The sequence below is a fragment of the Maylandia zebra genome, linkage group LG3, assembly GCF_041146795.1.
Source record: "Maylandia zebra isolate NMK-2024a linkage group LG3, Mzebra_GT3a, whole genome shotgun sequence".
Lineage (NCBI taxonomy): Eukaryota > Metazoa > Chordata > Actinopteri > Cichliformes > Cichlidae > Maylandia > Maylandia zebra.
Genome location: NC_135169.1, coordinates 32,671,237 through 32,695,180, shown reverse-complemented (window position 1 = coordinate 32,695,180; position 23,944 = coordinate 32,671,237). Strand labels below are relative to the sequence as shown.

The 23,944-nt window shown below is 47.9% G+C and overlaps 20 non-coding genes across 20 annotated transcripts; all 20 read left to right on the top strand.

The window, feature by feature from the left end:
- The first annotated feature begins 648 nt into the window (after window positions 1-648).
- On the top strand, window positions 649-722 carry trnan-guu (transfer RNA asparagine (anticodon GUU)). The gene has a single exon. It is a non-coding gene; the product is annotated as a tRNA-Asn (tRNA).
- A 1,061-nt stretch (window positions 723-1,783) lies between these two features.
- On the top strand, window positions 1,784-1,857 carry trnan-guu (transfer RNA asparagine (anticodon GUU)). The gene has a single exon. It is a non-coding gene; the product is annotated as a tRNA-Asn (tRNA).
- Window positions 1,858-3,430: 1,573 nt separating this feature from the next.
- Window positions 3,431-3,504, top strand: trnan-guu (transfer RNA asparagine (anticodon GUU)). The gene has a single exon. It is a non-coding gene; the product is annotated as a tRNA-Asn (tRNA).
- A 1,158-nt stretch (window positions 3,505-4,662) lies between these two features.
- On the top strand, window positions 4,663-4,736 carry trnan-guu (transfer RNA asparagine (anticodon GUU)). Its single transcript has one exon. It is a non-coding gene; the product is annotated as a tRNA-Asn (tRNA).
- A 538-nt stretch (window positions 4,737-5,274) lies between these two features.
- trnan-guu (transfer RNA asparagine (anticodon GUU)) lies at window positions 5,275-5,348 on the top strand. The gene has a single exon. It is a non-coding gene; the product is annotated as a tRNA-Asn (tRNA).
- Window positions 5,349-5,774: 426 nt separating this feature from the next.
- Window positions 5,775-5,848, top strand: trnan-guu (transfer RNA asparagine (anticodon GUU)). The gene has a single exon. It is a non-coding gene; the product is annotated as a tRNA-Asn (tRNA).
- Window positions 5,849-6,395: 547 nt separating this feature from the next.
- On the top strand, window positions 6,396-6,469 carry trnan-guu (transfer RNA asparagine (anticodon GUU)). The gene has a single exon. It is a non-coding gene; the product is annotated as a tRNA-Asn (tRNA).
- Window positions 6,470-7,016: 547 nt separating this feature from the next.
- trnan-guu (transfer RNA asparagine (anticodon GUU)) lies at window positions 7,017-7,090 on the top strand. Its single transcript has one exon. It is a non-coding gene; the product is annotated as a tRNA-Asn (tRNA).
- Window positions 7,091-7,612: 522 nt separating this feature from the next.
- Window positions 7,613-7,686, top strand: trnan-guu (transfer RNA asparagine (anticodon GUU)). Its single transcript has one exon. It is a non-coding gene; the product is annotated as a tRNA-Asn (tRNA).
- A 1,153-nt stretch (window positions 7,687-8,839) lies between these two features.
- Window positions 8,840-8,913, top strand: trnan-guu (transfer RNA asparagine (anticodon GUU)). The gene has a single exon. It is a non-coding gene; the product is annotated as a tRNA-Asn (tRNA).
- Window positions 8,914-9,336: 423 nt separating this feature from the next.
- trnan-guu (transfer RNA asparagine (anticodon GUU)) lies at window positions 9,337-9,410 on the top strand. Its single transcript has one exon. It is a non-coding gene; the product is annotated as a tRNA-Asn (tRNA).
- Window positions 9,411-9,960: 550 nt separating this feature from the next.
- On the top strand, window positions 9,961-10,034 carry trnan-guu (transfer RNA asparagine (anticodon GUU)). Its single transcript has one exon. It is a non-coding gene; the product is annotated as a tRNA-Asn (tRNA).
- Window positions 10,035-11,193: 1,159 nt separating this feature from the next.
- On the top strand, window positions 11,194-11,267 carry trnan-guu (transfer RNA asparagine (anticodon GUU)). The gene has a single exon. It is a non-coding gene; the product is annotated as a tRNA-Asn (tRNA).
- A 449-nt stretch (window positions 11,268-11,716) lies between these two features.
- Window positions 11,717-11,790, top strand: trnan-guu (transfer RNA asparagine (anticodon GUU)). The gene has a single exon. It is a non-coding gene; the product is annotated as a tRNA-Asn (tRNA).
- A 547-nt stretch (window positions 11,791-12,337) lies between these two features.
- Window positions 12,338-12,411, top strand: trnan-guu (transfer RNA asparagine (anticodon GUU)). The gene has a single exon. It is a non-coding gene; the product is annotated as a tRNA-Asn (tRNA).
- Window positions 12,412-13,446: 1,035 nt separating this feature from the next.
- On the top strand, window positions 13,447-13,520 carry trnan-guu (transfer RNA asparagine (anticodon GUU)). Its single transcript has one exon. It is a non-coding gene; the product is annotated as a tRNA-Asn (tRNA).
- Window positions 13,521-14,046: 526 nt separating this feature from the next.
- trnan-guu (transfer RNA asparagine (anticodon GUU)) lies at window positions 14,047-14,120 on the top strand. Its single transcript has one exon. It is a non-coding gene; the product is annotated as a tRNA-Asn (tRNA).
- A 414-nt stretch (window positions 14,121-14,534) lies between these two features.
- On the top strand, window positions 14,535-14,608 carry trnan-guu (transfer RNA asparagine (anticodon GUU)). Its single transcript has one exon. It is a non-coding gene; the product is annotated as a tRNA-Asn (tRNA).
- Window positions 14,609-15,658: 1,050 nt separating this feature from the next.
- Window positions 15,659-15,732, top strand: trnan-guu (transfer RNA asparagine (anticodon GUU)). The gene has a single exon. It is a non-coding gene; the product is annotated as a tRNA-Asn (tRNA).
- A 434-nt stretch (window positions 15,733-16,166) lies between these two features.
- trnan-guu (transfer RNA asparagine (anticodon GUU)) lies at window positions 16,167-16,240 on the top strand. The gene has a single exon. It is a non-coding gene; the product is annotated as a tRNA-Asn (tRNA).
- Window positions 16,241-23,944: the final 7,704 nt, after the last annotated feature.

Genomic DNA, 23,944 nt, shown 5'->3' with positions numbered 1-23,944 from the left:
CTCGACACCTGTGGGTTGGGCGTTGTCAGTCTCTGTGGCACAATCGGTTAGCGCGTTCGGCTGTTAACCGAAAGGTTGGTGGTTCAAGCCCACCCGGGGACGATATCACTGTTATTGCCAGGTAATGCACAATGCTGCACAAACGTGCAGTGCAACTGTTATGACAGTTATGTTGGTTATACCATGTTATAATAAACCATGTTATAACCATGTTATAACCAGGACGGTCGTTTGATGAACGCAAACAACTGTTTTATCAAGGGTGATATCCATCTTTGGGGTGCTGTTGTTCGTCCGCAACTGCATACTTGCTGCCAAGTATGTGTGACCTACAAGTCACATATTTTAAACAATCAAGGCGGTATGGAGAGGAAGTACCAGAGCACCTCCATGTAGCCACCCGGTCCTCTCTCGACGCCCCTGCTTGGCTTCACTCAGTCTCAGTTGCACAATCGTATACCCCACAACCAAAGAGACCGGAACACCCTCCCCCAGTCCCCCGTCCAGTCTCGACACCTGTGGGTTGCGGGTTGTCAGTCTCTGTGGCGCAATCGGTTAGAGCTTTTGGCTGTTAACAACCAAAAAAGACCGGAACACCCTCCCCCAGTCCCCCGTCCAGTCTCGACACCTGTGGGTTGCGCGTTGTCAGTCTCTGTGGCGCAATTGGTTAGCGCGTTCGGCTGTTAACCGAAAGGTTGGTGGTTCAAGCCCATCCAGGGACGATATCACTGTTATTGCCAGGTAATTCAGAATGCTGCACAAACGTGCAGTGCAACTCTTATGTTGGTTATACCATGTTATAATCAACCATGTTTTAACCAACCATGGTATATCCAGGACGGTCGTTTGATGAACGCAGTCAACTGTTTTATCAAGGCTGATATTCTTTGGGGTGCTGTTGTTCGTCCGCAACTGCATACTTGCTGCCAAGTATGTGTGACCTACAAGTCACATATTTTAAACAATCAAGGCGGTATGGAGAGGAAGTACCAGAGCACCTCCATCTAGCCACCCGGTCCTCTCTCGACGCCCCTGCTTGGCTTCACTCAGTCTCAGTTGCACAATCGTATACCCCACAACCAAAGAGACCGGAACACCCTCCCCCAGTCCCCCGTCCAGTCTCGACACCTGTGGGTTGCGGGTTGTCAGTCTCTGTGGCGCAATCGGTTAGCGCGTTCGGCTGTTAACCGAAAGGTTAGTGGTTCAAGCCCACCCAGGGACGATATCACTGTGTTGGCCAGGTAATGCACAATGCTGCACAAACGTGCAGTGCAACTCCTATGACAGTTATGTTGGTTATACCATGTTATAATCAACCATGTTTTAACCAACCATGGTATAACCATGTTATAACCAGGACGGTCGTTTGATGAACGCAGTCAACTGTTTTATCAAGGGTATTATGCATCTTTGCAGTGCTGTTGTTCGTCCGCAACTGCATACTTGCTGCCAAGTATGTGTGACCTACAAGTCACATATTTTAAACAATCAAGGCGGTATGGAGAGGAAGTACCAGAGCACCTCCATCTAGCCACCCGGTCCTCTCTCGACGCCCCTGCTTGGCTTCACTCAGTCTCAGTTGCACAATCGTATACCCCACAACCAAAGAGACCGGAACACCCTCCCCCAGTCCCCCGTCCAGTCTCGACACCTGTGGGTTGCGGGTTGTCAGTCTCTGTGGCGCAATCGGTTAGAGCTTTTGGCTGTTAACAACCAAAAAAGACCGGAACACCCTCCCCCAGTCCCCCGTCCAGTCTCGACACCTGTGGGTTGCGCGTTGTCAGTCTCTGTGGCGCAATCGGTTAGCGCGTTCGGCTGTTAACCGAAAGGTTGGTGGTTCAAGCCCACCCAGGGACGATATCACTGTTATTGCCAGGTAATTCAGAATGCTGCACAAACGTGCAGTGCAACTCTTATGTTGGTTATACCATGTTATAATCAACCATGTTTTAACCAACCATGGTATATCCAGGACGGTCGTTTGATGAACGCAGTCAACTGTTTTATCAAGGCTGATATTCTTTGGGGTGCTGTTGTTCGTCCGCAACTGCATACTTGCTGCCAAGTATGTGTGACCTACAAGTCACATATTTTAAACAATCAAGGCGGTATGGAGAGGAAGTACCAGAGCACCTCCATCTAGCCACCCGGTCCTCTCTCGACGCCCCTGCTTGGCTTCACTCAGTCTCAGTTGCACAATCGTATACCCCACAACCAAAGAGACCGGAACACCCTCCCCCAGTCCCCCGTCCAGTCTCGACACCTGTGGGTTGCGGGTTGTCAGTCTCTGTGGCGCAATCGGTTAGCGCGTTCGGCTGTTAACCGAAAGGTTAGTGGTTCAAGCCCACCCAGGAACGATATCACTGTGTTGGCCAGGTAATGCACAATGCTGCACAAACGTGCAGTGCAACTCCTATGACAGTTATGTTGGTTATACCATGTTATAATCAACCATGTTTTAACCAACCATGGTATAACCATGTTATAACCAGGACGGTCGTTTGATGAACGCAGTCAACTGTTTTATCAAGGGTGATATCCATCTTTGGGGTGCTGTTGTTCGTCCGCAACTGCATACTTGCTGCCAAGTATGTGTGACCTACAAGTCACATATTTTAAACAATCAAGGCGGTATGGAGAGGAAGTACCAGAGCACCTCCATCCAGCCACCCGGTCCTCTCTCGACGCCCCTGCTTGGCTTCACTCAGTCTCTGTTGCAAAATCATTTACCCCACAACCAAAAAGACCGGAACACCCTCCTCCACTCCCACGTCCAGTCTCGACACCTGTGGGTTGCGCGTTGTCAGTCTCTGTGGCGCAATCGGTTAGAGCGTTCGGCTGTTAACAACCAAAAAAGACCGGAACACCCTCCCCCAGTCCCCCGTCCAGTCTCGACACCTGTGGGTTGGGCGTTGTCAGTCTCTGTGGCACAATCGGTTAGCGCGTTCGGCTGTTAACCGAAAGGTTGGTGGTTCAAGCCCACCCAGGGACGATATCACTGTTATTGCCAGGTAATGCACAATGCTGCACAAACGTGCAGTGCAACTGTTATGACAGTTATGTTGGTTATACCATGTTATAATCAACCATGTTTTAACCAACCATGGTATATCCAGGACGGTCATTTGAAGAACGCAGTCAACTGTTTTATCAAGGCTGATATGCATCTTTGGGGTGCTGTTGTTCGTCCGCAACTGCATACTTACTGCCAAGTATGTGTGACTTACAAGTCACATATTTTAAACAATCAAGGCGGTATGGAGAGGAAGTACCAGAGCACCTCCATCTAGCCACCCGGTCCTCTCTCGACGCCCCTGCTTGGCTTCACTCAGTCTCAGTTGCACAATCGTATACCCCACAACCAAAAAGACCGGAACACCCTCCCCCAGTCCCCCGTCCAGTCTCGACACCTGTGGGTTGCGCGTTGTCAGTCTCTGTGGCGCAATCGGTTAGCGCGTTCGGCTGTTAACCGAAAGGTTGGTGGTTCAAGCCCACCCAGGGACGATATCACTGTTATTGCCAGGTAATTCAGAACGCTGCACAAACGTGCAGTGCAACTCTTATGTTGGTTATACCATGTTATAATCAACCATGTTTTAACCAACCATGGTATATCCAGGACGGTCGTTTGATGAACGCAGTCAACTGTTTTATCAAGGCTGATATTCTTTGGGGTGCTGTTGTTCGTCCGCAACTGCATACTTGCTGCCAAGTATGTGTGACCTACAAGTCACATATTTTAAACAATCAAGGCGGTATGGAGAGGAAGTACCAGAGCACCTCCATCTAGCCACCCGGTCCTCTCTCGACGCCCCTGCTTGGCTTCACTCAGTCTCTGTTGCACAATCGTATACCCCACAACCAAAAAGACCGGAACACCCTCCCCCAGTCCCCCGTCCAGTCTCGACACCTGTGGGTTGCGGGTTGTCAGTCTCTGTGGCGCAATCGGTTAGAGCTTTTGGCTGTTAACAACCAAAAAAGACCGGAACACCCTCCCCCAGTCCCCCGTCCAGTCTCGACACCTGTGGGTTGGGCGTTGTCAGTCTCTGTGGCACAATCGGTTAGCGCGTTCGGCTGTTAACCGAAAGGTTGGTGGTTCAAGCCCACCCGGGGACGATATCACTGTTATTGCCAGGTAATGCACAATGCTGCACAAACGTGCAGTGCAACTGTTATGACAGTTATGTTGGTTATACCATGTTATAATAAACCATGTTATAACCATGTTATAACCAGGACGGTCGTTTGATGAACGCAAACAACTGTTTTATCAAGGGTGATATCCATCTTTGGGGTGCTGTTGTTCGTCCGCAACTGCATACTTACTGCCAAGTATGTGTGACCTACAAGTCACATATTTTAAACAATCAAGGCGGTATGGAGAGGAAGTACCAGAGCACCTCCATCTAGCCACCCGGTCCTCTCTCGACGCCCCTGCTTGGCTTCACTCAGTCTCAGTTGCACAATCGTATACCCCACAACCAAAGAGACCGGAACACCCTCCCCCAGTCCCCCGTCCAGTCTTGACACCTGTGGGTTGCGGGTTGTCAGTCTCTGTGGCGCAATCGGTTAGAGCTTTTGGCTGTTAACAACCAAAAAAGACCGGAACACCCTCCCCCAGTCCCCCGTCCAGTCTCGACACCTGTGGGTTGCGCGTTGTCAGTCTCTGTGGCGCAATCGGTTAGCGCGTTCGGCTGTTAACCGAAAGGTTGGTGGTTCAAGCCCACCCAGGGACGATATCACTGTTATTGCCAGGTAATTCAGAATGCTGCACAAACGTGCAGTGCAACTCTTATGTTGGTTATACCATGTTATAATCAACCATGTTTTAACCAACCATGGTATATCCAGGACGGTCGTTTGATGAATGCAGTCAACTGTTTTATCAAGGCTGATATTCTTTGGGGTGCTGTTGTTCGTCCGCAACTGCATACTTGCTGCCAAGTATGTGTGACCTACAAGTCACATATTTTAAACAATCAAGGCGGTATGGAGAGGAAGTACCAGAGCACCTCCATCTAGCCACCCGGTCCTCTCTCAACGCCCCTGCTTGGCTTCACTCAGTCTCAGTTGCACAATCGTATACCCCACAACCAAAGAGACCGGAACACCCTCCCCCAGTCCCCCGTCCAGTCTCGACACCTGTGGGTTGCGGGTTGTCAGTCTCTGTGGCGCAATCGGTAAGAGCTTTTGGCTGTTAACAACCAAAAAAGACCGGAACACCCTCCCCCAGTCCCCCGTAGAGTTTCGACACCTGTGGGTTGGGCGTTGTCAGTCTCTGTGGCGCAATCGGTTAGCGCGTTCGGCTGTTAACCGAAAGGTTGGTGGTTCAAGCCCACCCAGGGACGATATCACTGTTATTGCCAGGTAATTCAGAATGCTGCACAAACGTGCAGTGCAACTCTTATGTTGGTTATACCATGTTATAATCAACCATGTTTTAACCAACCATGGTATATCCAGGACGGTCGTTTGATGAACGCAGTCAACTGTTTTATCAAGGCTGATATTCTTTGGGGTGCTGTTGTTCGTCCGCAACTGCATACTTGCTGCCAAGTATGTGTGACCTACAAGTCACATATTTTAAACAATCAAGGCGGTATGGAGAGGAAGTACCAGAGCACCTCCATCCAGCCACCCGGTCCTCTCTCGACGCCCCTGCTTGGCTTCACTCAGTCTCTGTTGCAAAATCATTTACCCCACAACCAAAAAGACCGGAACACCCTCCTCCACTCCCACGTCCAGTCTCGACACCTGTGGGTTGCGCGTTGTCAGTCTCTGTGGCGCAATCGGTTAGCGCGTTCGGCTGTTAACCGAAAGGTTGGTGGTTCAAGCCCACCCAGGGACGATATCACTGTTATTGCCAGGTAATACACAATGCTGCACAAACGTGCAGTGCAACTGTTATGACAGTTATGTTGGTTATACCATGTTATAATCAACCATGTTTTAACCAACCATGGTATATCCAGGACGGTCGTTTGATGAACGCAGTCAACTGTTTTATCAAGGCTGATATTCTTTGGGGTGCTGTTGTTCGTCCGCAACTGCATACTTGCTGCCAAGTATGTGTGACCTACAAGTCACATATTTTAAACAATCAAGGCGGTATGGAGAGGAAGTACCAGAGCACCTCCATCTAGTCACCCGGTCCTCTCTCGACGCCCCTGCTTGGCTTCACTCAGTCTCTGTTGCACAATCGTATACCCCACAACCAAAGAGACCGGAACACCCTCCCCCAGTCCCCCGTCCAGTCTCGACACCTGTGGGTTGCGGGTTGTCAGTCTCTGTGGCGCAATCGGTTAGAGCTTTTGGCTGTAGACAACCAAAAAAGACCGGAACACCCTCCCCCAGTCCCCCGTCCAGTCTCGACACCTGTGGGTTGCGCGTTGTCAGTCTCTGTGGCGCAATCGGTTAGCGCGTTCGGCTGTTAACCGAAAGGTTGGTGGTTCAAGCCCACCCAGGGACGATATCACTGTTATTGCCAGGTAATACACAATGCTGCACAAACGTGCAGTGCAACTGTTATGACAGTTATGTTGGTTATACCATGTTATAATCAACCATGTTTTAACCAACCATGGTATATCCAGGACGGTCGTTTGATGAACGCAGTCAACTGTTTTATCAAGGCTGATATTCTTTGGGGTGCTGTTGTTCGTCCGCAACTGCATACTTGCTGCCAAGTATGTGTGACCTACAAGTCACATATTTTAAACAATCAAGGCGGTATGGAGAGGAAGTACCAGAGCACCTCCATCTAGTCACCCGGTCCTCTCTCGACGCCCCTGCTTGGCTTCACTCAGTCTCTGTTGCACAATCGTATACCCCACAACCAAAGAGACCGGAACACCCTCCCCCAGTCCCCCGTCCAGTCTCGACACCTGTGGGTTGCGGGTTGTCAGTCTCTGTGGCGCAATCGGTTAGAGCTTTTGGCTGTAGACAACCAAAAAAGACCGGAACACCCTCCCCCAGTCCCCCGTCCAGTCTCGACACCTGTGGGTTGTGCGTTGTCAGTCTCTGTGGCGCAATCGGTTAGCGCGTTCGGCTGTTAACCGAAAGGTTGGTGGTTCAAGCCCACCCAGGGACTATATCACTGTGTTTGCCAGGTGCTGCACAAACGTGCAGTGCAACTCTTATGACAGTTATGTTGGTTATACCATGTTTTAACCAACCATGTTATAACCAGGACGGTCGTTTGATGAACGCAGTCAACTGTTTTATCAAGGCTGATATTCTTTGGGGTGCTGTTGTTCGTCCGCAACTGCATACTTGCTGCCAAGTATGTGTGACCTACAAGTCACATATTTTAAACAATCAAGGCGGTATGGAGAGGAAGTACCAGAGCACCTCCATCTAGCCACCCGGTCCTCTCTCGACGCCCCTGCTTGGCTTCACTCAGTCTCTGTTGCACAATCGTATACCCCACAACCAAAGAGACCGGAACACCCTCCCCCAGTCCCCCGTCCAGTCTCGACACCTGTGGGTTGCGGGTTGTCAGTCTCTGTGGCGCAATCGGTTAGAGCTTTTGTCTGTTAACAACCAAAAAAGACCGGAACACCCTCCCCCAGTCCCCCGTCCAGTCTCGACACCTGTGGGTTGCGCGTTGTCAGTCTCTGTGGCGCAATCGGTTAGCGCGTTCGGCTGTTAACCGAAAGGTTGGTGGTTCAAGCCCACCCAGGGACGATATCACTGTGTTTGCCAGGTAATGCACAAACGTGCAGTGCAACTCTTATGTTGGTTATACCATGTTATAATCAACCATGTTTTAACCAACCATGGTATAACCATGTTATAACCAGGACGGTCGTTTGATGAACGCAGTCAACTGTTTTATCAAGGGTGATATCCATCTTTGGGGTGCTGTTGTTCGTCCGCAACTGCATACTTGCTGCCAAGTATGTGTGACCTACAAGTCACATATTTTAAACAATCAAGGCGGTATGGAGAGGAAGTACCAGAGCACCTCCATCTAGCCACCCGGTCCTCTCTCGACGCCCCTGCTTGGCTTCACTCAGTCTCTGTTGCACAATCGTATACCCCACAACCAAAAAGACCGGAACACCCTCCCCCAGTCCCCCGTCCAGTCTCGACACCTGTGGGTTGCGGGTTGTCAGTCTCTGTGGCGCAATCGGTTAGAGCTTTTGGCTGTTAACAACCAAAAAAGACCGGAACACCCTCCCCCAGTCCCCCGTCCAGTCTCGACACCTGTGGGTTGGGCGTTGTCAGTCTCTGTGGCACAATCGGTTAGCGCGTTCGGCTGTTAACCGAAAGGTTGGTGGTTCAAGCCCACCCAGGGATGATATCACTGTTATTGCCAGGTGCTGCACAAACGTGCAGTGCAACTGTTATGACAGTTACGTTGGTTATACCATGTTATAATCAACCATGTTTTAACCAACCATGGTATATCCAGGACGGTCGTTTGATGAACGCAGTCAACTGTTTTATCAAGGCTGATATTCTTTGGGGTGCTGTTGTTCGTCCGCAACTGCATACTTGCTGCCAAGTATGTGTGACCTACAAGTCACATATTTTAAACAATCAAGGCGGTATGGAGAGGAAGTACCAGAGCACCTCCATCTAGCCACCCGGTCCTCTCTCGACGCCCCTGCTTGGCTTCACTCAGTCTCTGTTGCACAATCGTATACCCCACAACCAAAGAGACCGGAACACCCTCCCCCAGTCCCCCGTCCAGTCTCGACACCTGTGGGTTGCGGGTTGTCAGTCTCTGTGGCGCAATCGGTTAGAGCTTTTGGCTGTTAACAACCAAAAAAGACCGGAACACCCTCCCCCAGTCCCCCGTCCAGTCTCGACACCTGTGGGTTGCGCATTGTCAGTCTCTGTGGCGCAATCGGTTAGCGCGTTCGGCTGTTAACCGAAAGGTTGGTGGTTCAAGCCCACCCAGGGACGATATCACTGTGTTGGCCAGGTAATGCACAATGCTGCACAAACGTGCAGTGCAACTCCTATGACAGTTATGTTGGTTATACCATGTTATAACCAACCATGTTATAACCAGGACGGTCGTTTGATGAACGCAGTCAACTGTTTTATCAAGGGTGATATCTATCTTTGGGGTGCTGTTGTTCGTCCGCAACTGCATACTTGCTGCCAAGTATGTGTGACCTACAAGTCACATATTTTAAACAATCAAGGCGGTATGGAGAGGAAATACCAGAGCACCTCCATCCAGCCACCCGGTCCTCTCTCGACGCCCCTGCTTGGCTTCACTCAGTCTCTGTTGCAAAATCATTTACCCCACAACCAAAAAGACCGGAACACCCTCCTCCACTCCCACGTCCAGTCTCGACACCTGTGGGTTGCGCGTTGTCAGTCTCTGTGGCGCAATCGGTTAGCGCGTTCGGCTGTTACCCGAAAGGTTGGTGGTTCAAGCCCACCCAGGGACGATATCACTGTTATTGCCAGGTAATACACAATGCTGCACAAACGTGCAGTGCAACTGTTATGACAGTTATGTTGGTTATACCATGTTATAATCAACCATGTTTTAACAAACCATGGTATATCCAGGACGGTCGTTTGAAGAACGCAGTCAACTGTTTTATCAAGGCTGATATGCATCTTTGGGGTGCTGTTGTTCGTCCGCAACTGCATACTTGCTGCCAAGTATGTGTGACCTACAAGTCACATATTTTAAACAATCAAGGCGGTATGGAGAGGAAGTACCAGAGCACCTCCATCTAGCCACCCGGTCCTCTCTCGACGCCCCTGCTTGGCTTCACTCAGTCTCTGTTTCACAATCGTATACCCCACAACCAAAAAGACCAGAACACCCTCGCCCAGTCCCCCGTCCAGTCTCGACACCTGTGGGTTGCGGGTTGTCAGTCTCTGTGGCGCAATCGGTTAGAGCTTTCAGCTGTTAACAACCAAAAAAGACTGGAACACCCTCCCCCACTCCCACGTCCAGTCTCGACACATGTGGGTTGCAGGTTGTTAGTCTCTGTGGCGCAATTGGTTAGCGCGTTCGGCTGTTAACCGAAAGGTTGGTGGTTCAAGCCCACCCAGGGACGATATCACTGTTATTGCCAGGTAATTCAGAATGCTGCACAAAAGTGCAGTGTAACTGTTATGACAGTTATGTTGGTTATACCATGTTATAATCAACCATGTTTTAACCAACCATGGTATATCCAGGACGGTCGTTTGATGAACGCAGTCAACTGTTTTATCAAGGCTGATATTCTTTGGGGTGCTGTTGTTCGTCCGCAACTGCATACTTGCTGCCAAGTATGTGTGACCTACAAGTCACATATTTTAAACAATCAAGGCGGTATGGAGAGGAAGTACCAGAGCACCTCCATCTAGCCACCCGGTCCTCTCTCGACGCCCCTGCTTGGCTTCACTCAGTCTCTGTTGCACAATCGTATACCCCACAACCAAAAAGACCGGAACACCCTCCCCCAGTCCCCCGTCCAGCCTCGACACCTGTGGGTTGCGGGTTGTCAGTCTCTGTGGCGCAATCGGTTAGAGCTTTCGGCTGTTAACAACCAAAAAAGACCGGAACACCCGCCCCCAGTCCCCCGTCCAGTCTTGACACCTGTGGGTTGCGCGTTGTCAGTCTGTGTGGCGCAATGGGTTAGCGCATTCGGCTGTTAACCGAAAGGTTGGTGGTTCAAGCCCACCCAGGGACGATATCACTGTTATTGCCAGGTAATTCAGAATGCTGCACAAACGTGCAGTGCAACTCTTATGTTGGTTATACCATGTTATAATCAACCATGTTTTAACCAACCATGGTATATCCAGGACGGTCGTTTGATGAACGCAGTCAACTGTTTTATCAAGGCTGATATTCTTTGGGGTGCTGTTGTTCGTCCGCAACTGCATACTTGCTGCCAAGTATGTGTGACCTACAAGTCACATATTTTAAACAATCAAGGCGGTATGGAGAGGAAGTACCAGAGCACCTCCATCTAGCCACCCGGTCCTCTCTCGACGCCCCTGCTTGGCTTCACTCAGTCTCTGTTGCACAATCGTATACCCCACAACCAAAGAGACCGGAACACCCTCCCCCAGTCCCCCGTCCAGTCTCGACACCTGTGGGTTGCGGGTTGTCAGTCTCTGTGGCGCAATCGGTTAGAGCTTTTGGCTGTTAACAACCAAAAAAGACCGGAACACCCTCCCCCAGTCCCCCGTCCAGTCTCGACACCTGTGGGTTGCGCGTTGTCAGTCTCTGTGGCGCAATCGGTTAGCGCGTTCGGCTGTTAACCGAAAGGTTGGTGGTTCAAGCCCACCCAGGGACGATATCACTGTGTTGGCCAGGTAATGCACAATGCTGCACAAACGTGCAGTGCAACTCCTATGACAGTTATGTTGGTTATACCATGTTATAATCAACCATGTTTTAACCAACCATGGTATAACCATGTTATAACCAGGACGGTCGTTTGATGAACGCAGTCAACTGTTTTATCAAGGGTGATATCCATCTTTGGGGTGCTGTTGTTCGTCCGCAACTGCATACTTGCTGCCAAGTATGTGTGACCTACAAGTCACATATTTTAAACAATCAAGGCGGTATGGAGAGGAAGTACCAGAGCACCTCCATCCAGCCACCCGGTCCTCTCTCGACGCCCCTGCTTGGCTTCACTCAGTCTCTGCTGCAAAATCATTTACCCCACAACCAAAAAGACCGGAACACCCTCCTCCACTCCCACGTCCAGTCTCGACACCTGTGGGTTGCGCGTTGTCAGTCTCTGTGGCGCAATCGGTTAGCGCGTTCGGCTGTTAACCGAAAGGTTGGTGGTTCAAGCCCACCCAGGGACGATATCACTGTTATTGCCAGGTAATACACAATGCTGCACAAACGTGCAGTGCAACTGTTATGACAGTTATGTTGGTTATACCATGTTATAATCAACCATGTTTTAACCAACCATGGTATATCCAGGATGGTCGTTTGATGAACGCAGTCAACTGTTTTATCAAGGCTGATATTCTTTGGGGTGCTGTTGTTCGTCCGCAACTGCATACTTGCTGCCAAGTATGTGTGACCTACAAGTCACATATTTTAAACAATCAAGGCGGTATGGAGAGGAAGTACCAGAGCACCTCCATCTAGTCACCCGGTCCTCTCTCGACGCCCCTGCTTGGCTTCACTCAGTCTCTGTTGCACAATCGTATACCCCACAACCAAAGAGACCGGAACACCCTCCCCCAGTCCCCCGTCCAGTCTCGACACCTGTGGGTTGCGGGTTGTCAGTCTCTGTGGCGCAATCGGTTAGAGCTTTTGGCTGTAGACAACCAAAAAAGACCGGAACACCCTCCCCCAGTCCCCCGTCCAGTCTCGACACCTGTGGGTTGTGCGTTGTCAGTCTCTGTGGCGCAATCGGTTAGCGCGTTCGGCTGTTAACCGAAAGGTTGGTGGTTCAAGCCCACCCAGGGACTATATCACTGTGTTTGCCAGGTAATGCACAATGCTGCACAAACGTGCAGTGCAACTCTTATGACAGTTATGTTGGTTATACCATCTTTTAACCAACCATGTTATAACCAGGACGGTCGTTTGATGAACGCAGTCAACTGTTTTATCAAGGGTGATATCCATCTTTGGGGTGCTGTTGTTCGTCCGCAACTGCATACTTGCTGCCAAGTATGTGTGACCTACAAGTCACATATTTTAAACAATCAAGGCGGTATGGAGAGGAAGTACCAGAGCACCTCCATCCAGCCACCCGGTCCTCTCTCGACGCCCCTGCTTGGCTTCACTCAGTCTCTGTTGCAAAATCGTTTACCCCACAACCAAAAAGACCCGAACACCCTCCTCCACTCCCACGTCCAGTCTCGACACCTGTGGGCTGCGTGTTGTCAGTCTCTGTGGCGCAATTGGTTAGCGTGTTTGGCTGTTAACTGAAAGGTTGGTGGTTCAAGCCCACCCAGCGACGATATCACTGTTATTGCCAGGTAATTCAGAATGCTGCACAAAAGTGCAGTGAAACTCTTATGTTGGATATACCATGTTATAATCAACCATGTTTTAACCAACCATGGTATATCCAGGACGGTCGTTTGATGAACGCAGTCAACTGTTTTATCAAGGCTGATATTCTATGGGGTGCTGTTGTTCGTCCGCAACTGCATACTTGCTGCCAAGTATGTGTGACCTACAAGTCACATATTTTAAACAATCAAGGCGGTATGGAGAGGAAGTACCAGAGCACCTCCATCTAGTCACCCGGTCCTCTCTCGACGCCCCTGCTTGGCTTCACTCAGTCTCTGTTGCACAATCGTATACCCCACAACCAAAGAGACCGGAACACCCTCCCCCAGTCCCCCGTCCAGTCTCGACACCTGTGGGTTGCGGGTTGTCAGTCTCTGTGGCGCAATCGGTTAGAGCTTTTGGCTGTAGACAACCAAAAAAGACCGGAACACCCTCCCCCAGTCCCCCGTCCAGTCTCGACACCTGTGGGTTGTGCGTTGTCAGTCTCTGTGGCGCAATCGGTTAGCGCGTTCGGCTGTTAACCGAAAGGTTGGTGGTTCAAGCCCACCCAGGGACTATATCACTGTGTTTGCCAGGTAATGCACAATGCTGCACAAACGTGCAGTGCAACTCTTATGTTGGTTATACCATGTTTTAACCAACCATGTTATAACCAGGACGGTCGTTTGATGAACGCAGTCAACTGTTTTATCAAGGGTGATATCCATCTTTGGGGTGCTGTTGTTCGTCCGCAACTGCATACTTGCTGCCAAGTATGTGTGACCTACAAGTCACATATTTTAAACAATCAAGGCGGTATGGAGAGGAAGTACCAGAGCACCTCCATCTAGCCACCCGGTCCTCTCTCGACGCCCCTGCTTGGCTTCACTCAGTCTCTGTTGCACAATCGTATACCCCACAACCAAAGAGACCGGAACACCCTCCCCCAGTCCCCCGTCCAGTCTCGACACCTGTGGGTTGCGGGTTGTCAGTCTCTGTGGCGCAATCGGTTAGAGCTTTTGGCTGTTAACAACCAAAAAAGACTGGAACACCCTCCCCCAGTCCCCCGTCCAGTCTCGACACCTGTGGGTTGCGCGTTGTCAGTCTCTGTGGCGCAATCGGTTAGCGCGTTCGGCTGTTAACCGAAAGGTTGGTGGTTCAAGCCCACCCAGGGACTATATCACTGTGTTTGCCAGGTAATGCACAATGCTGCACAAACGTGCAGTGCAACTCTTATGTTGGTTATACCATGTTTTAACCAACCATGTTATAACCAGGATGGTCGTTTGATGAACGCAGTCAACTGTTTTATCAAGGGTGATATCCATCTTTGGGGTGCTGTTGTTCGTCCGCAACTGCATACTTGCTGCCAAGTATGTGTGACCTACAAGTCACATATTTTAAACAATCAAGGCGGTATGGAGAGGAAATACCAGAGCACCTCCATCCAGCCACCCGGTCCTCTCTCGACGCCCCTGCTTGGCTTCACTCAGTCTCTGTTGCAAAATCATTTACCCCACAACCAAAAAGACCGGAACACCCTCCTCCACTCCCACGTCCAGTCTCGACACCTGTGGGTTGCGCGTTGTCAGTCTCTGTGGCGCAATCGGTTAGCGCGTTCGGCTGTTACCCGAAAGGTTGGTGGTTCAAGCCCACCCAGGGACGATATCACTGTTATTGCCAGGTAATACACAATGCTGCACAAACGTGCAGTGCAACTGTTATGACAGTTATGTTGGTTATACCATGTTATAATCAACCATGTTTTAACAAACCATGGTATATCCAGGACGGTCGTTTGAAGAACGCAGTCAACTGTTTTATCAAGGCTGATATGCATCTTTGGGGTGCTGTTGTTCGTCCGCAACTGCATACTTGCTGCCAAGTATGTGTGACCTACAAGTCACATATTTTAAACAATCAAGGCGGTATGGAGAGGAAATACCAGAGCACCTCCATCCAGCCACCCGGTCCTCTCTCGACGCCCCTGCTTGGCTTCACTCAGTCTCTGTTGCAAAATCATTTACCCCACAACCAAAAAGACGGGAACACCCGCCCCCAGTCCCCCGTCCAGTCTTGACACCTGTGGGTTGTGCGTTGTCAGTCTGTGTGGCGCAATGGGTTAGCGCATTCGGCTGTTAACCGAAAGGTTGGTGGTTCAAGCCCACCCAGGGACGATATCACTGTTATTGCCAGGTAATTCAGAATCCTGCACAAACGTGCAGTGCAACTCTTATGTTGGTTATACCATGTTATAATCAACCATGTTTTAACCAACCATGGTATATCCAGGACGGTCGTTTGATGAACGCAGTCAACTGTTTTATCAAGGCTGATATTCTTTGGGGTGCTGTTGTTCGTCCGCAACTGCATACTTGCTGCCAAGTATGTGTGACCTACAAGTCACATATTTTAAACAATCAAGGCGGTATGGAGAGGAAGTACCAGAGCACCTCCATCTAGCCACCCGGTCCTCTCTCGACGCCCCTGCTTGGCTTCACTCAGTCTCTGTTGCACAATCGTATACCCCACAACCAAAGAGACCGGAACACCCTCCCCCAGTCCCCCGTCCAGTCTCGACACCTGTGGGTTGCGGGTTGTCAGTCTCTGTGGCGCAATCGGTTAGAGCTTTTGGCTGTTAACAACCAAAAAAGACCGGAACACCCTCCCCCAGTCCCCCGTCCAGTCTCGACACCTGTGGGTTGCGCGTTGTCAGTCTCTGTGGCGCAATCGGTTAGCGCGTTCGGCTGTTAACCGAAAGGTTGGTGGTTCAAGCCCACCCAGGGACGATATCACTGTGTTGGCCAGGTAATGCACAATGCTGCACAAACGTGCAGTGCAACTCCTATGACAGTTATGTTGGTTATACCATGTTATAACCAACCATGGTATAACCATGTTATAACCAGGACGGTCGTTTGATGAACGCAGTCAACTGTTTTATCAAGGGTGATATCCATCTTTGGGGTGCTGTTGTTCGTCCGCAACTGCATACTTGCTGCCAAGTATGTGTGACCTACAAGTCACATATTTTAAACAATCAAGGCGGTATGGAGAGGAAGTACCAGAGCACCTCCATCCAGCCACCCGGTCCTCTCTCGACGCCCCTGCTTGGCTTCACTCGGTCTCTGTTGCAAAATCATTTACCCCACAACCAAAAAGACCGGAACACCCTCCTCCACTCCCACGTCCAGTCTCGACACCTGTGGGTTGCGCGTTGTCAGTCTCTGTGGCGCAATCGGTTAGCGCGTTCGGCTGTTAACCGAAAGGTTGGTGGTTCAAGCCCACCCAGGGACGATATCACTGTTATTGCCAGGTAATACACAATGCTGCACAAACGTGCAGTGCAACTGTTATGACAGTTATGTTGGTTATACCATGTTATAATCAACCATGTTTTAACAAACCATGGTATAACCATGTTATAACCAGGACGGTCATTTGATGAACGCAGTCAACTGTTTTATCAAGGGTGATATCCATCTTTGGGGTGCTGTTGTTCGTCCGCAACTGCATACTTGCTGCCAAGTATGTGTGACCTACAAGTCACATATTTTAAACAATCAAGGCGGTATGGAGAGGAAGTACCAGAGCACCTCCATCCAGCCACCCGGTCCTCTCTCGACGCCCCTGCTTGGCTTCACTCAGTCTCTGTTGCAAAATCGTTTACCCCACAACCAAAAAGACCCGAACACCCTCCTCCACTCCCACGTCCAGTCTCGACACCTGTGGGTTGCGGGTTGTCAGTCTCTGTGGCGCAATCGGTTAGAGCTTTTGGCTGTTAACAACCAAAAAAGACCGGAACACCCTCCCCCAGTCCCCCGTCCAGTCTCGACACCTGTGGGTTGCGCGTTGTCAGTCTCTGTGGCGCAATCGGTTAGCGTGTTCGGCTGTTAACCGAAAGGTTGGTGGTTCAAGCCCACCCAGGGATGATATCACTGTGTTTGCCAGGTGCTGCACAAACGTGCAGTGCAACTCTTATGACAGTTATGTTGGTTATACCATGTTATAATCAACCATGTTTTAACCAACCATGGTATAACCATGTTATAACCAGGACGGTCGTTTGATGAACGCAGTCAACTGTTTTATCAAGGGTGATATGCATCTTTGGGGTGCTGTTGTTCGTTCGCAACTGCATACTTGCTGCCAAGTATGTGTGACCTACAAGTCACATATTTTAAACAATCAAGGCGGTATGGAGAGGAAGTACCAGAGCACCTCCATCCAGCCACCCGGTCCTCTCTCGACACCCCTGCTTGGCTTTATTCAGTCTCTGTTGCACAATCGTTTACCCCACAACCAAAAAGACCGGAACACCCTCCCCCAGTCCCCCGTCCAGTCTCGACACCCGTGGGTTGCACGTTGTCAGTCTCTGTGGCGCAATCGGTTAGCGTGTTTAGCTGTTAACCGAAAGGTTGGTGGTTCGGGGATGTCGCGGCCTTTTACTTTCCAAACACCAACAAAGTCCAAGTAAAGGCCGTGGGTGGCAACGGGAGGTTTGTTTTAGAACGCACTTCTGACTCCATTGTTTAAAAATCATATGCCGTTTATTTCGTGAAAAAATACAAACAGAAATCAGCCAAATAACTTCTTAAAACTTAAAATTAAACGAAAGTTAACTTAATTTGCTTTAACAATTTCAAAAGTGGTCAAAAAATCTTTTTCTAACCCTCCCGTCTTCCCATCTGATATTTGGCAAACAAAAGCTCTTTACCACACCCATCCAGGGTGCTCTTAATCTCTTGATTAATGGGAGGGTCCATAACCTAATAAACCAATCACTTTCCAAAAGCTTCTCCAATAAAATTAATTACAAATTTACATAACAAAACCAGGTCAGTATATTCTTACACCTTTAAAGAAAAAACAAAAATGAATACAAATTGCATTTTATAAACATTCAACAAAAATGGCCACAACATTTCGGCCCCTAATTCCTGTGTAACATGAATTATATCTGTCTAAGTGGCCATCACAAAATGCAATACCAATAATTTTCTTCAGTAGTCCATCCTTATAAGTCTTCTTAAAAACCAAACAAAAGGAAAGGTCAATGTTCTATGATTTCAAGTCTCTGTTGTTCATGTGTTTGCTTTGTGTGTATTCAAAAAAGGTGTATGTTGCATAATGGAGTGTAGAGCAAAGTGAGTGTCAGTGTAAATGTAGAGCCAGAGGTTCCAGAACTTGGCTCAGTTGGAGGTAAACATTCATTGTTTCCTCTAGATGGCCTCCACCAGGAGACATATTTTGTTGATTGGTCTCTCCAGCTCATTTGTTCGTGTCTTAACTCTAACACGGCGAACTACTCCGTGTGCATCGGCCATGGTTTCAGTGATGCGGCCAATGGGCCAAGAATTTCTTGGTGCAGCTCCATCAACAACAAGCACAACATCACCAATGCAAAAGTTCCTACGAATCTTGTTCCATTTCTGTCGTTCCTGCAACATAGGAAGGTATTCTTTCACCCACCTTTTCCAGAATAGATCCACAATATACTGGGCTTGTTTCCATTGTCTTTTTTAAATAAACCTGGTGGCAGCACAGGTTTGCCTTTTCACTGGAGCAAGTGATTTGGAGTAAGAGCTTCGACATCATTGGAATCTTCAGAAGAAGGTGTGATTGGGCGGTCATTCAGTATAGCCTCCACTTCACAAAAAACTGTATGCAAGGTTTCATCATCTAGTACTTGCTGGTTTGTGATAGAGTATAATATTCTCTTTATTTCTTGCACCAAGTGCTCCCATACTCCACCATGATGGGCCCCATAGGGCGGGTTAAAGGTCCACTTTATGCCATCCTGTGCTAAGCCTTTTTGGATTTTACTTTGGTTTAGCTCTAATATAGCTTGTTTTAACTCACGATTCGAGCTGACAAAGTTGGTTCCATTGTCTGACCGGATTTCTTTGACCTGTCCTCTGCGGCAGATGAATCTCCTGATGGCATTAATACAGGAGCCTGTATCAAGAGAATGTGCCACCTCAAGGTGGACTGCACGACAGGTTAGGCATGTGAAGAGAACTCCATATCTCTTAACAAGACTCCTGCCTCTCTTTACTTCTATTGGTCCAAAATAATCAACACCAACATAAGTAAATGGTGGAAGATCAGCTGAGATTCTGTCAATAGGAAGATCAGACATTTTCTGCTCACCTGGCTTTTGCCGTTGTCTTTGACACACTATGCAATCTCTGATTATTTTTCTAGCTGCTGAATTAGCATGAGGAATCCAGTACTGACGGCGAAGTGTTGAAAGCATGTGATTTCTTCCTCTGTGACCAATCTTTTCGTGAATATGCTGAAGAATAAGCTTTGAAACATGGCTTTCTTTTGGCAAAATTGCAGGATGTTTTGTTTCCTCAGGTAAATCCGCTTTGCTCAGTCTTCCACCCACTCTCAAGACACCATTAGCAACTACAGGACCAAGCTTACACAGATGACTTGACTTTCTTACAGTGCCAGAGTTTAGGGCAGTCATTTCATCAGCAAAATGTTTTCTTTGCACAAAGCTCACTATAGCTTCCTCAGCCTTGGACAAATCCTCAGTTTTGAGCAGAGTGTTCCATTTATCATCTTGCTTAACACATATTTGACTTCCACAGTGCGTGCCCAGCAACTTCTGTCTTTTCCTTGTTTGCAGTTTAAGTCTTTCTTTTACTTTTAGGATCCATGCCACACACCTTTTTAATTTTGTCCAGCTGGAGAAGTACAACAGCAGCTTAGTAGTGGGACACACATCTTCTTTCAGCACAGCTGCACACAACACTTTTACTTCTGGGTCAGCTTCCAAATGGACAGATACACAATTCATGCCTACAGGCCAGTGAACAACAGGTTTACTGAGAAATTCTGGACCATTGATCCAGGTGGAAGATTTCAGGAAACAGCCAACTGTCATTCCTCGAGAGGCTGCATCAGCTGGATTCAGCTTTGAACTGATGTACCTCCACTGCTCAACTTTTGTCAAAGCATGAATGGTGGAAACTCTATTAGCTACATACGTTTTGAACCGTGTGGTTGTGTTTGCAATGTACTGTAGCACAGTTGTGCTGTCAGACCAAAAGACTGACTCACTCAGATTAAGATTGAGTTCAACTGATAGCATTTTGTCCAAGCGCACAGCTAAAACTGCAGCAGCCAGCTCAAGACGTGGGATGGTGACTTGTTTTAACGGCGCCACCCTTGCTTTACCAATAATAAAGGAAACACACACTTCCTGCTTGCTATTAGATAGCCTAAGATATGATACAGCACCATACCCACTTTCACTGGCATCACAAAAGTGATGCAGCTGTGCACTTTTTATCTCCCCAAATCCTTTGGGTGTGACACATCTACTAATACTAAACTTGTTAAGAAGAACTAAATCCTCAACCCATTTTTGCCAAGTTTGTGCCATTTCTGCTGGTATTGTCTCATCCCAGCCAAACCTCAGTTTACATAGATGTTGCAGAATTTGTTTTGCAGGCAGAATGACTGGAGCTAAGAAACCCAAAGGGTCGTAAATGGAGCTGATATTGGACAGAATACCACGTCTTGTAAGTGGTTTGTTCTTGTTCACAATACTGAATGTGAAAACATCACGTTCAATATCCCATTGCACACCGAGAGCTCTTTCTGTGGGTAGCTGATCCCGACTAAGGTCCAGCATCTTTACACCTGTGGCTCTATTTTCCTCCGGGATCTGACAGAGGACAGAGCAATCACTACATACCCACTTATTGAGCTTAAATCCCCCCTTGGCACACACTTCAGTAAGCTGCTGATAAAGTGAGATGGCCTGCTCAACAGACTGAGTAGATTTAAGACAGTCATCTACATAAAAACTATGCCTGATTGTATGTATAACCTCCTCTGGGTACAGATGTTGGTTGTCATCAGCAGTCTTTAGTAGTGCATAGGTGGCACAGCTGGGGGAGGATACTGCACCAAAAATGTGGACTAGCATTCTATGTTCCACCAGCTGTTTTGTGATGTCACCATCGGGCCACCAGAGAAAACGTAAAAAGTTTACGTGTTCCTCAGCTACTCTGACCTGATGAAACATCCCTTTAATGTCTGTCATAAGCGCTATTGGACCCTGCCGAAAGCGAATCAGCACACCTAATAAAGTGCTAGTCAGATCTGGGCCTTGTAATAGCTCTTTGTTCAGTGATGTTCCAGAAAATGTTGAAGCACAATCAGACACAACACGCAGTGTTTTCTTGCGGGGGTGGTAGACCCCATGATGAGGTATATACCACACCTTTCCTTCCTCATTCTTCAACTGTTCTTGTGGTATGATTTCTGAATGTCCCTCCATACTAACATTGTGCATGAATTCTTTGTATTCTTCAAAGAATAACTGATCCTTCTGAAACCGTTTTAGCAGATATTGCGCCCTCTGCTGAGCCACCTGCTTGTTGTTTGGCATTCTTACTTCAGGTTTACGAAAGGGTAATTTCAAGTAATAATGGCCATCCTTAAGTACAGCTGACTCTGACATTATGTTCATGAGCTGTTTATCTTCTACAGACATTTCTGCATGCTCATTACACTGGTTCTCCACAAAATCTTGATTATACTGCTTAACCAGCATTTCCTCTAAACTACTTATAGAAATGCGGTTTACCTTGACAAAACTAGCATCATGCTCATCCTTTTCACTACCCTGATTGAGTGGCCCATTGACAACCCAACCAAGACGAGTCAGCACAGCATAGGGTCCATTACCCTCACTGTTAATGATTCTCCAAGGTTTCAGCGCTTTGGGAGAATTTACACCAATAAGCAGCCCAATGCCAGCATTTATCGGTGTCAACTCAACCTCCTTTAAGTAAGGCCATTTTCTTAAGTTTTCTTCTTTAGGGATATTTTCTTTAGTGACAGGAATAAACTTTTGAGTGTACACAACAGGCAACCTCAAATACTCATTCTGTTTCGAAGCAGCTACTTCCATACCAAAAAGTTTATAGCTACTTACTGGCCTTTCCTGACCCATAGTCTTTAACATGATTTCCACTTTCTTTCCAGATGCATTTAACTGCATCATCAACGCCTCAGTGCAAAAAGTTGCAGAGCTGCCGGGATCAAGAAAGGCGTACGTCTCCACAACCTTCGTCCCATTTTCCAACTTCACTTTTACTGGAACAACTGACAAGGCACATTCATTAGACCCGGCCCCAGTATGGCTACCAAAGTTCAAAGAAACAAGAGCATTTGAGACTGATGATTCTTTACATTCAGCTTTAGCTGCTTGCCACTGCCGTTCTTTTGAGTCTATGTGAAGAACAGTAGGGTGATTTTTGTTACAGGTGTGGCACGTCAAACGATGTGGACAAGCTTTACTCATGTGGCCTCTCTTTAAGCAACCAAAGCATAAACCTTTACTCTTAAGGAATGTCACCTTTTCTTTGTTGGCTTTTAGTTTGAATGAGTCACATACGTCCAAAAAATGAGTTTGGTCACAAAACAAGCACCGAGTTTGATCTAACCCTTTATCTTCATGGCTTATCTGAATCCATTCCGGTTTGTCATTGTTCTGTTCTGAAACTACAGCAACAGAAGTAGCAAAGCTACTGCTTTTAGTTTTAAGCGGTGTCTTTGATGGTTTTGAAGCCATCTTTTCTTTTGTGTTTTGACTCGCTCCAAAAACAGGATCTAATGCAGCTCTTGTTTGCTTTTCAAGAAAATCAAGAAGATCTTTAAATCCTGCTCTGCGATCGCACTTTTCTGTTATATCAACGATTATTAGTCGCCATTTATCACGAAGTCTAAAAGGCAACTTTGAAACAAGAATCCTCATATTGGTTGAATTTTCCAGCTCATCAAGAAACCCAGCTTCATCCATTGTGTTGAAGCAGCTTCTTAGAAAGAATGTGTAAGCACGTAATGCTGAAGCATCATCAGACTTTAAAATTGACCAGTTAAGAGCCTTGTCTATAAATGCAGACGTTATCTTTGCTCTGTTACCAAAGTTCCACTCAAGCTGCCTTTTTGCCTCAACATAAGCTGTCTGTGGACTCATGTGCATACAACTTCTCACTAAAATTCTGGGCTGTCCTGTAGTAAACTGTTCTAAATAATAAAGCCTATCCTGCATATTATCAGTTTTAGTCTCTATTCCTTGTTCAAAAGCCTTAAGAAAGGATCTAAAACGCAAAGGATCACCACCAAAAACAGGAATGTCTATAGCTGGAAGCAGTGACAACCTCTGTTGGTTTACAAGCATCTGAGTAATTTCATTTTGCTTTGTCATAATCTCTAATAGGGCACTGCTGTGAACATCAACCTGAGAAGAGATTGGCCTTGGGCTTTCCCCTTCTGGTTTGACCTTAGCAGGTGCATGTGTCTCTAGGGGCATTGGCAAAGGAGAATGAACTAAAGGGGCTTTCTTTGTTCTTGGAGCCTTTCGAGCTGTAGCAGCAGGTATGAACTCAGTAGATGTTCCAGACGGCGCTGTAATCCCGCCTTCTGATTCAACCTCAGCCCTGGATGCAAGGCTCTGCCGATCCTGAGCAGAGGTGAGAATTTGCCTTTTTGCATCAGCCTTAACCAACTTAGTTCTTAGAGCCAATGCTTCTTTTCTTGCTTTTAATTGAACTTCTTCCAGTTCGAGCGCATGTTTTTCTTGCAGTGTGTCCACCTCCGCTTTTAAAGCGGCTCTTTCCACTTCAGCTTCCATCAGCGCAATTGAAGCCGCACGCGAGCTTTTACTCCTTAAACTTAAGGCTGCAGTAACATTACTGGGCGCTTTACTAGAGCCCTTGCTGCCAGGTTTAGCAACTCGTTCAGAAATCATGTCGCTCGCTTCTTGCGCTACTTGTGAGACACTATCATGCGGCGCAATGTCACTGTCATGAGATGCTACCTTTGATTCAACATTAGAGGCTACAACTTCATCCTTTTGTGGATTAGGGTCTGCATTTATCCAAGTGTCGATTTCATGCAGAAAGTCTTTAAAACTGATCAGCTTAGGTTCATACCAATCGCTGTGATCTGTTTCTTTTTCATCATCGTTCA